The 13,073-nt window shown below is 42.5% G+C and overlaps 1 protein-coding gene across 1 annotated transcript in view; it reads left to right on the top strand.

Moving 5' to 3' along the window:
- The window catches only part of SORCS3 (sortilin related VPS10 domain containing receptor 3), a 616,841-nt gene that overhangs the window by 416,329 nt on the left and 187,439 nt on the right, over positions 1–13,073 (top strand). The gene's annotated exons all lie outside the window — the stretch shown is intronic.

Raw genomic sequence — 13,073 nt, 5'->3', positions numbered from 1 at the left:
TGTCAATTTAAAAGAATAATCAAGGCCAGGCACGGTGGCTCATGCCTGTAATCTCAACACTTTGGGAGGCCAAGACAGGCAGATCACCTGAGGTCAGGAGTTCAAGACAAGCCTGACCAATATGGTGAAACCCCGTATCTACTAAAAATACAAAAATTAGCCGGATATGATGGCAGGCACCTGTATTCCCATATACTCAAGAGGCTGAGACAGCAGAATTTCTTGAACCCAGGAGGCAGAGGTTGCAGTGAGTTGAGATTGTGCCCCTGCACTCCTGCCTGGGCGACAGAGTGAGACTCTGTCTCAAATAAATAAATAAACCCCAGTTTTTTCCTTTTCCCCTCGGATAACTTTCCTGTTTGCCTCCTTTTCTTCATTGCTAAATTGTATGAAATTAGTTATAATGAATGTGCTTCCTTACCTTCAAGTCACCTTTAAACCCACTCCCATCTGGTTCTTCCACCACTACTTCCTTTACTGCAATCATCAGGCACCTCCTAATGGCCAAATCCCATGCTCTCCTTTAATTTCTCATCCTACTTGACTTCAGCAGATGTTAACACTGTTGTCTACTTCCTTCAGGAGTCTTTGTCCTTCCTTGATCGTGATTTTCTTGTTTTTCTTTTTATCTTCCTGACCATCCTCTCCTGCATCTTTGCTGGCTTCTCTTGGGTTGGAGATCTTACACATGTCAGTGTTTCCAGGATGCTCTCTTCATTGTTTCATTTACTTGCAAAGATACACATTTCTCCACTCTCGTCAATGCTTCCAGTCCCTCTAAAGATTACCAAACCCTATCTCACACCGTAGTCTCTCCAGAATTTCAGACACACACTTCTCATGCCCCTCACAACATCTCTACCCTGATATGGCTCTAATACTGCCAGATAGCTCTACTATATACCTCAAAACCCAACTGTCCATAGCAGAACATATTGCCATTCCCCAAATGTATAAGAACTGCATCTCCTCCTTTCCACAACTTGGTTCAATGAGTTCTCTTGATTTCTCAGATTATCTTAGTTAACAATATCGCTATCCATCTAATTGTCTGACCTAGAAATCTCAAGTAACTCCAGACTGCCTTTATTCGCTGCATCAGTCCCCTGAACAGCAGGGTCCAGCTGCCCACACCCTCTTGGTCCCCTTGCTGAATTTATTACACCCTCAAAACCCTTCCCTAGATGCATTTTCTTTGTCCCTGTTGGCACTTCCTTCAGCCAGATCTTCCTCTTCTTTTGCCTGAACCAGCTTCCTCTGTTTCTCTGCCTTCAGTTTTACTACCAAAACTTGAGTCAGTCCTTTATGGCACCTTGTTGCTTCCTAAAATACTGGCTAAATGAGGTTATCATTTGGTTAAAAACTTCTGCTGCTGAAGTCGAGATAATTATTTTTGTTTTTTTTTGTTTTTTTTTTTTGTTTTTGTTTTTGTTTTTGTTTTTGTTTTTGAGGCGGAGTCTGGCTCTGTCGCCCGGACTGGAGTGCAGTGGCCAGATCTCACCTCACTGCAAGCTCCGCCTCCCGGGTTTACGCCATTCTCCTGCCTCAGCCTCCCGAGTAGCTGGGACTACAGGCGCCTGCCACCTCGCCCGGCTAGTTTTTTTTGTATTTTTAGTAGAGACGGGGTTTCACCGTGTTAGCCAGGATGGTCTTGATCTCCTGACCTCGTGATCCGCCCGTCTCGGCCTCCCAAAGTGCTGGGATTACAGGCTTGAGCCACCGCACCCGGCCTGAGATAATTATTTTTGTTAAAGTATAATGACACATTGGTGAGTCATGATTCCTTGTGAAGTGTGTCACAAAAATTTAGTGGCCAGTAATAAAGAACTGATGTTGATGAGTTATCACCCTCATTTTCTTTTTGAAAATTTGAGGCAATTCAAGGTTATCAGTAAAATGATGTCATTCTTACATACTTGCATTCCTAAATGAATAGAAATCAATGGAATGACAACTAATATGTCAGCTTCTTTAATATTTCTTACTGACTGTAGTAAGATGCCTATATAGATCATAAAGAGATATATTGAATGTAAATCATTGTTTTTGCTATGCAGGATTTCATGAAAGATTATCTGAGATTTGCTCAAAATCAGAATATGTTCACCTGATTTTCTTACATGTGAACAGCATCTGCCATACATCATTTTGGATATCAAGACAGATAAAAACTAGTCTCGATATTAAAGTACAAATCCTTTAGCATGACACAGAATGCCTTCTCATAACAAATTTCTGGAACATCTTTCCAAACTCATAGTCATGTACTATCCTAATCTCTCTCCACCCATACCCCACACCAATCACTGTTATGCTTACACGCCATAAGATTGTATGCCTTCAGGTCTTTTGCCTTCCCTTTGCCAGGCCAATGAAGGCAGGGAATGCAATTTTAGGCAAATCCAGGAAATCCACTTATCTTTTAAAGTTCTGCTCAAAACTTTGGAAACTCCCTGAACCCTCTGTAACACCTTTTCATTGTGGCCAAGAGCATGTTTCTGGGACAAACCTCTTGGCATCTCTATTGGAAACTCTAATATTTTGGTCAGATTTTCTAAGCTTCAGTTTCCTCATCAGCCTAATGTCAATAATAATGCCATCTACCCCATAGAGTTGCTGTCAAGATTTCATAAGATAATTAACCATACCTAGGGAGTTCTTCTGCAGCTCTTCCTGAGTTTAGATGTGTTAATATCCGCAACTCCTTCAGATGGTGCTTGGCTCTGCCACGCTCAGCTGGAGTCAACTTCACTTTGCATCTTTCTGAAGCATCTAATACTGTGGAGTAAATTAATTTTCAGTGACTTCGATGTAGTCCCAAGGTAATTCTCTGTGATACTTTCCAGCAGGGAGCCTTTGAAATGTCGTCCCTCTTATAATTAATACATTGTACTGTGCTGCACCTATCAACAGATGGATTTATCATTACACATTCAGACTTGACAGAGGTCAGCCATTGTCTCTCTCCGTGTGTCCTTGCATGCTCCTGGCAAGTTGATCTCTTTCCCTTCTTGCTTTCCAAGTCCCCCCACACCGATCCCACCCTATCCTCCAGTCTAGCCAGATCCATAGCTTTCTGGCTGAAAGTAATTATGATATCAGGCTGAAGTTTTGAAGCTTGGAAGAGCTCTACTCTGTTCAGATTTCATTTCTCACTGGAGTCAGTGAGCTACCACGTTATCAAACATGTACATATACTCCTTCCGAATAACGGAGGACATAGGAATTGAGCTCTTCCCAATGTCTCTTCTTTCTGCTCCTGAGATTCATTCCTGGGTTCAGCTCCATTTAAATTCCCTCAAATGTAATTAGGAAAAAAGGTATGGGCCGGGTGCTGTGGCTCACGCCTGTAATCCTAGCACTTCAGGAGGCCGAGGCGGGTGGATCACGAGGTCAGGAGATTGAGACCATCCTGGCTAACATGGTGAAACCTTGTCTCTACTGAAAAATGCAAAAAAAAAAAAATTAAAAAAAAAATTAGCCAGGAGTGGTGGCAGGTGACTATAGTCCTAGCTACTCAGGAGGCTGAGGCAGAAGAATGGTGTGAACCCGGGAGGCGGAGCTTGCAGTGAGCTGAGATCGCACCACTGCACTCCAGCCTGGGCGACAGAGCAAGACTCCATCTCAAAAACAAAACAAAACAAACAAAAAAAAGGGTATGGACATTTATGAATATCATCAGCATCTTTACCTTTCATGTCTTACTAGATGTATATCATAGATGAGGAAACTAAGGTTGAGAGTGGTTATCAGTCCAAGTTAATTAGTAGGTGGTACAGCCAGGATCCAATGCAGACTTACTCTAAGGCTGAGATTTTAATTCTGATTTTATACCACCTCGGTGTCTCCAATTTTCAGACAGCACAAGGGAGGTTTCTGGATCAAGTAGATCTGAATCAGAAATATGTGACATCTTCAGAGAAAGGGAGAAATCCTAGATTCTTTGTTTGAGAGCAGCTTCCCAGCCTGTGATCTAGGAACCTCACACCATCTCTTTCAATGGAAACCAATGTCCCCGCCCTTTTAAGAACTCTACATGAGAGAGAGGTAGTTCATATTTTCTCTACAAATCACAGGACCCTCCCTTGATAGTTAAATAAGATGATCTCAGCAAAGCTGACAAGATGTTTCCATGTTTGTTAAACAAGAACCATTTGTTTAGCTCAGGAGCATCTGTCGAATAAACAAGATATCTGATGTGCCATTTGCTCATTGGAAATTAACAAACCCTTTAAAAATGGCAATTTGTCAGGAGTTATATGAGGCAGAATTCATTCTCAGCAAGCGAACAAATTGAAACTTCCTTCCCAGGCTTTCTAGAATCCCCCAGAGCCAGTTGTGCAGAAAAAGTTCAGTTTAATTTACCATCATTAAGGAAAATATGCAGACAGTGATGGGAGAAGAGAAGCAAGTATCCTGCTAGAGAAACTGAAGAGTCCTGGAAGAGGTATTGTCCAGTTCAGCTGGGATGAGCTATTTCCCTTCTGGGCTGTGTTTCCATTTGGAGAATGTAGGACTCCTGGAAAGGGGCAGCTTTTTCTTTCATGCGATTTCCAGGAATCATGTGGTATAATAAAACTGTCATCAGTCAGCATCGTTCCTGTCTGTGCCTTCCATGGGGAGGGAATCAAATGGAGGGTTAATTTACTCCAGGAGTAAAGGCAACAAGGAAAAAATAAAATGAATGAAAGGCTGTCACTACTCTCATGTGATGGAACAGCTGTTAGAATCCTGGCTAAACCGAAGTCTGTGTATAGTCCTGCTTTCCCCATGAAACACGTGAGCTTTCTGATATTGGTCCATCCTGACTTACTCCTTGAAGGAGTACGATGTGCTGGCGCCAGGTGGACTAAGCATATTGGGCAGTGAATGTTAGCTAGCATTTAGTAAGTCCAGGGACCATGCTAAGCGCATTGCTGACATCAATTAAATGCTCACAAAGCTCTCGTTTGTTAAATTTTTTCTTTGTGTTTTCTGTGGGCTTATAGTAAGTGTATATATTTATGGGGCACATGAGCTGTTTTGATACAGGCCTGCACTATGAAATCAGCACATTATGGAGAAAAGGGTTTCCATCCCCTCAAGCATTTATCCTTTGAGTTATATACAATCCACTTATACTCTTTAAGTTATTTTAAAATTTACAATTAGATATTATTGACCATAGTCACCCTGTTGTGCTATCAAATAGTAGGTCTTATTTATTCTTTCTTACTACTTTTTGTACCCACAGAGCTCTCTTTTATCCCCATCTATAGATGAGGAAACCAAGGCTTAAGTTTGTGTAATTTTTCCAAAGTCACACAGGTAGAAAGACATAGAAATGAGATTTAAACTAATGTAGCTTGAAAGCCCATTGGCCTTATTTTCATGTTGCATCACTTCAGATAGCTCTTGAAGATGCAAGGTTCCTGGGTCTCTTGGTATAAAGACTGAGAAGAGCAACCTCTGAATTCATGAACCATACTTTGGGCGGAAGTATCAGCATTTTCAACAGGATACTACTGAGATTCCTGGGAAGTGCTGGCTGGCTGGAGGTTGATATGCTATTCTTGCTGGGTTGCAATTCAAATTCTTTATTTAGACAGAGTTTGGGATGGGAGGTGATGAGCTCTCAGGCTTTATATAAGTGGGTCCCTGTGGGCTCTAGTTAGAAGCTGAGGAGTTAGCTGACTCTGGGCCCTGAGCAACTTGCTGCCTCATCTTCTCACATTAGCCCTTTTAGCAATTGATCTTGTAAACTTTCTCAGAGAAATTAAAGATGAAAAAGGGCCTATTAAGTGATTTTGCCCCAGTCCCAGACTAGGCAGAATGGCTCCAAAGAGAGGATTCCAGAGTGTCTGGTTCATTTTAATTTTAATTGTCCCAGAGGGTGTAACTTCTTGATCTTCCCCTGAGTAGCCCTTCCTAAGCTGATAGATACAAGCATGAGCAGTATCTCACAGGAGGTTAACTGCTCTGTGCCAGGGCTATGTATGTGCTATGCATGCTCATTTTGCACTGTTTTCCAGGGCCTAGACTTTTTCACCTATTGCCACTGGAATGTGCTGGGGTTTAGGAGGAAACCTTCCCTCCCTTCCTTCCTTCCTTCCTTCCTTCCTTCCTTCCTTCCTTCCTTCCTTCCTTCCTCTCTCTCTCTCTCTCTTTTTTTTTTGGTGGTGACAAGGTAGATTCAATAGCTTTGTGTGTAAATAGGATCTGGCAATTTTGCCTGTTTCTCCCCGTAGCCAGGTGATGTGTCTATAGCAGTGTTTATGCAGGCAAAACGGGGTTGAGGATATATGACAATAATTGGGATCAAGGACTGATGATCCCTTGGGAAGACCACAAACACTGATGGCAGGCACGTAGTGAGTACTCCTAAGCCTATGGTAGGGGTGTCACAGTATTATCTGGTTTAACTTTCACCATAACCCTGTGAAGTAAATATTGCTGTTATTCCCTTTTCAGAGACAAGGATTCTGAGGCCCAGAGAGGTTGGAAGCATGTCAAGGTCATGTAGCTATCGGGTAGTGGGGCCAGGATTTAAACCCAGTTCTCTCTGTGTAGACTACATACTTTACCCTACTATATGGTGTTACTACCTCTTAATAAAATGCACTGAGCAAGGTCACACCGAGGAAGAGACAGAAAAGGACCAGTGATAATTAATTGGAGCTGGCTGTTGTTCAGATCAGCCAGGCTTAGCTTCTAAACCAGGAAGACTGGGTTTGTGACATGAGCTCTATGTGCAGTTCCAGGTGCGGAGATCTTGTGGGGATTTGGATACCTGTGTTCACTTAGATTGTGACCCCTTTCAGGCCTAGGCGAAGGGGATGTTTCACCCACGTTTCTCCTGCTTGGAGAATGACACTGGACACAAGGTGTTCAGTCTGGTACACACGTAGGGGGTCTAACTGGTTAATGCCGGTGTGCTCTGCAGCCCCACCCAAGATTCCCTTGCTTGTTGCTGAAGATCTTTTCATTTGTTCCATTTCTTTCCTTGGGCTGCTATTGGCTGTGGGCTTGTGCTTTTCCATGAGGCTACTGGTAGTTGATTTTAGAGCACAGAATGTTAGACAGCAAGGGCAGGCCTAACTGGGGAAGTCTCTTCAGTTCTGTGGCAGGGAGTGGAGCCATGAGCATGGGAGGCATGGGGGTGAGAAGCATGGAGCCAGTGGATGTAGAGATCAGAGGGAGGAGTTCTGTCAGGGGAGCTGGTACCTCGGACTGGGTGGGGGTGTGGCATCAGACAAGAATTACTCCTGTCACAGTCTACCCCTAGGTGGTCCCTAAAGGATTTGTTTGAAGGAACAGGGAACCATAGACGCTTATTTTCTTTTCCTCAGTGTTTTGTGATTTCAGGATGCAGTTTGATCTCTGTGTGTGTAACTCTCCGAGAAGCCATGAAGTAAAGGGAAGTCTCCTGAGATTAGGTTGTGGAATCATTTCAATCCTCCCACTTTTCCTCTGCTGCCTGAGGAATCTTGGGCAAATCACTTAAACTCTTCTTCAGTAAGGACCTCATTTTTCACATTTTCAACTTGTGGGAAATACATACTTTATAGGTTACTTCTTAACATTAAATGATATAAAGAAATAAGGTGCCTGCCACAGAGTGGCTCATTCATATGTGCCGAATATTTTCTTTCCTCCCTTTTTGTCAGGTCTGGACAAGCCTGCATGGTGCATCACCAGATGTGCTGTGGAGCCAAGTCCCTGTGAGCTGTGTTTCAACTGGGAGCTGTCATTTATCAGCTGCAGTGACTTAGACAAGTCCCTTAGCTCATCTGAGTCTCTAGTATCTCATTGGTAAAATGCAGACACACATAGGACATTCCTTGTCAGAGTTTTGATCATTTGTTCAACAATGTAATTGAATGCCAGTTTCGTGCTAGGAGGTGAAGTTACTGTGGTGGACACAGCAGCCAAGATTCCTCCCTTCAAGGAAAGTGTAGTCTAGAGGGGAGGCAGGCACTATTCACATCATGAATTCAGTGAGATAACACATACAGAGCAATATGTTATGGCAGGAACATGTCTCTCATAAGATAGTGCAGAAATCTCTAGCTATCATTACATCGACCTTGGGGCTACTATGGTTATTATCTTCTTCCTGGGGGTCCCCATATGGTTACAACCTCTTCCCTGTTGTCTTCCAGACCCACTTATACTATGAACCCATAAAGCAGATGCCCATTTTCTACCATTTATTCCAATCTCAGTCTGGGTCTGGGATAGCTGTAAGTAAGGCTTTCCCAGGAAGTGGGCTGTCAGTGTAGACTCTGGTCAGGTCTGTCTACTGAAGTATCATGTAGCAAAATGCATGCCCCTAGTAGTCCCGAGGCGAAGACTAGGAGATTCTGATTTTATTCTCTTCAGAGCTGAGATACAATTAAAAATGTTACCACAGTAATTGGCAACATCCATTAACTTGATTAAAATTGCCCGAGGCAGCACATTTTCCCCCCTTCTGCACATTATTAGCCTATAAATACACCTGGTTCCTTTTTCTTTCTTCTCTAGAACTTCCACAAAACATCCTCACATCCTCCCGTACTCCCAAACTATCTCCTTAATGCCCTTTGCCTTTTTATAATTAACTCCCTGAATTCCTCCAGCACTTCCAGTCAGTACCACATAATCTTGCATCTAATTATATGTGGCATGGTGGCTCATCTGAGAGGTAGCGTGGAAAGCCCACATTACTGAAAGGAGGGCACTGACTCAGTCAGCAGAGCCCAGGGTGAGTCCCAGCTCTGCCTTCACCTGGCTAAGGATCTTAAGTGACTCAGCTTTCTGTGTGCTCATCTATGGATTGGGAGCAATGATGTCTACCTCCTAAGATGAAGGCTATGAGCATTAGATAATGTGAACATGCTCTGTGAAATACCAAGTGCTGGGGGCTCCTGTGCATTGATCCCAGTAGCTCCTTCATCTGCCCATGCCCTCCCTGTTCCATTCTCTGGTCCCTGCTTAGGGGCAGGTGCAGGTGGGTTCTGGCAGCACAGGGATGTTCACAGAAGCCCTCTCCTAATGGGTGTGGTCTTTGCTGATGGGGAGTGACACCTTGGGGACCTCACCAGCAGGAAGTTCCTTTTCCTTTTAATACGCTCGCTTCATTAGTTTCCCTATAAAGAAGGGGACGAGAAGGGGTGGAGCAGAACAGGAGGCTTTCTCACAATCAAAAATGTAACAGCTGTCAGTGCAGAGGGGAAAATCATGATGCCCCCTTCCTCCTGAGCTGTGGAGTCACTGAACACCAGAGACCACAGAGGGAAGGGATCCCTAGTCTCCTTAAAGCTCCCAGCCCTGATAGCCTCTTCAGTTTGCAGAGGAAGAGACTGTACCCAAAGAAATCAGTAACTTAGTCAGAACTACACAGCTGGTCAGTGTGACCATGGTCAGAATCAAGGTCTTTATCCTAGTCCAGTGCTCTTTCTATTCCATTCCAACACAAGTTTTTATTAGTCACTTTCTACATAATCAGGAGGTGTGGAAATGAGTCTGTGTGCATGTGTGCCTGTGTGTCTCTGTATGTTCCATAAAGCGCTTGGAACCTGGTATACATGTTCATTAATGTGTGCATGCGTCATTTCATTTCATAATTTCCAAGACCAAATCAGGAAGATTTTTGATTTTTATATCAATTTGAAGGTTCAGAGAGGTTAACTATAACTTGCCCAAGGTAACACAATTAACAAGTGTAGAGTTGAGATGAGAATCTAAGACCTATGGCACCAAAGCTCCTCTCTGAACCACTGGACTATAGAAGAGACAAACTTCTGTCTAAAAATGCACATGAGTTGAAATGATGCCCAGTGTGTAAGTGAAATCTCCACAAGTGCTATGTTATCCTAAGCTTGAGCTTGAGAATTGCAGGGTGGTGAGAGCTTTGTTCGTTCCTAATTGTTTTCCTTTAAGTCATCTCTATGCCTTTATAAAACTGTTTCTCTCTCAAATTGCATACTCCCCACTTTATCAGCCCCTCCATCCACCCTGGCCTCCTGACCTTCAAATCATCACTGGACTCCATGCTGGGTGCACAGGCAGCCCTCGGGAAGTACTTGCTTTAGGAGGCACGGGCCAACTGGTGGGCCAGGAGGATGATTTGTGCCTCATGTAGATGTTCCTCTCTTTTATCCTCACTTTTAAAGCCCCAGTCCTTTGTGGAACTGTTCATTGGAGCTATACTAGCCTGTAACTCACACATGTGCTATAAACAAATGGGCCATGTGGTAGGCTGTGTAACAGTTCCCAGAGTGCTTACACACAGTAGGTATTCAGTAAGTATTTGCCAAGGGACTGTTTGTCTTATTCCTAGTAGAGCAGTTGTTCAGCTGTCTTTCGGTAAATGTTCATGGATTTTCACTACTTTAACACAATCATAAAGTCCCAGGGACCAAATCTTCGTTTAAAATGACTACTGCCAGCATATGACATGGTGATGGCTACAGTTCACTGGGATTCTTTGGTTGAGTTGAACTTCTCTACCCATGGGGATTGGCCTCTTGACATGCATATGCTTTGCCCTGAAATTATTTCATGTGGCTGCTGGATTTGGTTGCAGCCATCTAGAATGTATAAAGATATCAGATTAAATTAGACCATATAGTTTTCCTCCCTTCCTTCTTTCCTAGTAGGAATTGTGTCATATTTGTGACCCAGTATAAACTTACGTGTTTTTATAACTTAAGCAAAAGTTATGTGAAAAGTACTTAGTCTACCACATGAGATGCATTCTAGTATTTTCTATTCTAGTCTCTTCTATTTTATGAAACATTATTTGTGTTGTGATTCACTAAGTATATTTCATGACCCACTAATAAGTCCCAACCCTATGGTTTGAAGAACACTAATCTAGTCAGTGAACCTTTTAATTTTCTGGGGAAGCCAGAAGGATGAAGGGGCAACAGCTATGCAGGTGTCATTAAGGTCGTGCATATTCTGAGCAACTTCCTAGGGGGTGTATCATTAATGACTCTCTGGTTGCACGAAACTGAATTAAACACACACACACACATGGGGGTGGTATTAGGATCCAAGTAATAAATACATGTAGTTAGACTTTAGGAAGAACCCTATGCTAGGACCTCATAGAGTGTTCTGTTTTTGTCTCTTGTCTCTTCTTCTCTCTTCTATCTGGAAGACCAGCTTAAGATATCCAAGACTAAATGCTCCAAGTCTCATGTTATGGTCTCATAAACCAATCCCAAAGTCTGGGAAAATAATTTATTTGATGCAGCTTGGTGTGTGGGTGTAGCCTGATCTACTCAGCTGTTGACAAGAGGCAGGACCTCATAGTACAGACATGGGTGTCAGTGTCTGCACCTAAAAATCTGTGAATCTGGGGCTAGGGAGCAGTTGACAGAGGCAGGGGGAATATTTATACTTTGGGAGGAAAGCTTCCAGAGTGCCCATGAGAGGAAGTCGTGTTCATTTGAGCTGGATGATATCCCTGAGTTCTTGCTGCCCCAGCGTTTTCACAGGACGATCACATTTGTCAAGCAAATCACAGATGACTGTGTTTGACAGCTCCAATACTGCTTTGAGGATAAATGGTGAAAATAGCAGCATAATAATATAGAATGAAGACTTTATTCACTTAATTGCCTAGAGATTAATTAAATGAATGAAATCTGTTTCACCATATTATGGGACTCTTTTCAACATTTATCCTAAACATATTGCTGGGGTTATTGTTCCTATTCATGTATTTATTCATCTGCTTAACAGATATTTAAGAAATGCACAGGGAGGCATGGTGCTAGGCACTGGAAGAAAATCTAGTTTAGTCAGATCTAGAGCCTGTCTTTCAGAAGAATGAAATCAAGAAGGAGATAAAAGTCAGGTGTACAAGGTGTACAAGTAACTGAAGGTGGAGTGAGATAGACTATGCTTGAATCCAGGCTCCATCTCTTTCTTACTCTGTGTCGATAGTTACACAACTGGACATTTTAAAATCTCCATTTCCTCATCTGAAAAAAAGAAAAAAAAGATTATATTACTGTCTCAAAGTTTGTTTAAAGATTGAGATAATATATCTAGATTAATAGTAAAATTCTTGGTACGTTAAAGGTGTTCAATAAATATTAGTTGCACTTAAGATATTTTGAGCACTATCATACTAAGTGTTACATATTGCAAAATGTTAACATGTGCCTCTCTTTGTTCCAAATGTTTTACGTACATTTAATCAATTAGCTCTCATAAAAACAATGACAGGGATGCCATTATTACCTCCCCTTTGTGCCAATGAAAACAATTTGAGGCATAGAAAAGTTAAGCAAATTGCCTAGAATCCCCCAGTGAGTGAGTGATGGAGCCAAGACTCTAACCCAGGGTCTGGCTCTGGAATTTATGCTCTGAGCTGCATTGGTCATCTGTGGAAAGGAGCACCTGTTACAGTCTGAGATTGTATCTTGGACTCTAATAAATGATTCTCAGCTCTGACTTCACATTCTTATCACCTGAGAGCATCTAAAAGCTATTGATTCCTGGACTTGACTCCTGGTTAGTGATTCTCAAAGTGTGAGTCCTGACCACCATCATCATGTCATCTATGTATTTCTTAAGAATACAAATTCTTGGGCCCCACCCAGACCTCCAGAATCAGAAACTCTGAGGGTGGAGCCCAGCATCGGTGTTCCAAGAAGGCCACCAGAAGATTCTGATGCTAGCTGCTCCAATCAGAATCAGAATGAGAGGACTATTGCTTCAGACCAATTACTCCAGAATTTCTGGAAGAAGTAGAGCCTATGCATTGGTATTTAATACTTTTGGCAAGTTCCTCAAGTGATTCTAATATTCAGCCAGGGTCAGGAGCTTTCTTAGAAGCTAAATATTGAGCTGGGCCATAAGCAGGGAAAATGTAGAGTGGACTAGAATGAGTATTTCAGGTGGAACAGCAGCTTGAACAAAGACATAAAGGGGGAGAAAGTTTGTGATGCGAATTGGGGAAGTATCTTGAGATATGGCAGGGTGATGATAGTCAATAGTAATGTATTATATATTTCTTTTTTAATTGGTCTAAATGTGCCTTTTTTTTTTAACTTTTATGTTTGGTTCAGGGGTACACGTGCAGGGTTATTTTA

This window comes from Trachypithecus francoisi, unplaced genomic scaffold (genome assembly GCF_009764315.1).
Source record: "Trachypithecus francoisi isolate TF-2019V2 unplaced genomic scaffold, Tfra_2.0 Contig01579, whole genome shotgun sequence".
NCBI lineage: Eukaryota > Metazoa > Chordata > Mammalia > Primates > Cercopithecidae > Trachypithecus > Trachypithecus francoisi.
The sequence above is the reverse complement of the archived record's forward strand: the minus strand, read 5'-3'. Positions and strand labels throughout refer to the sequence as shown.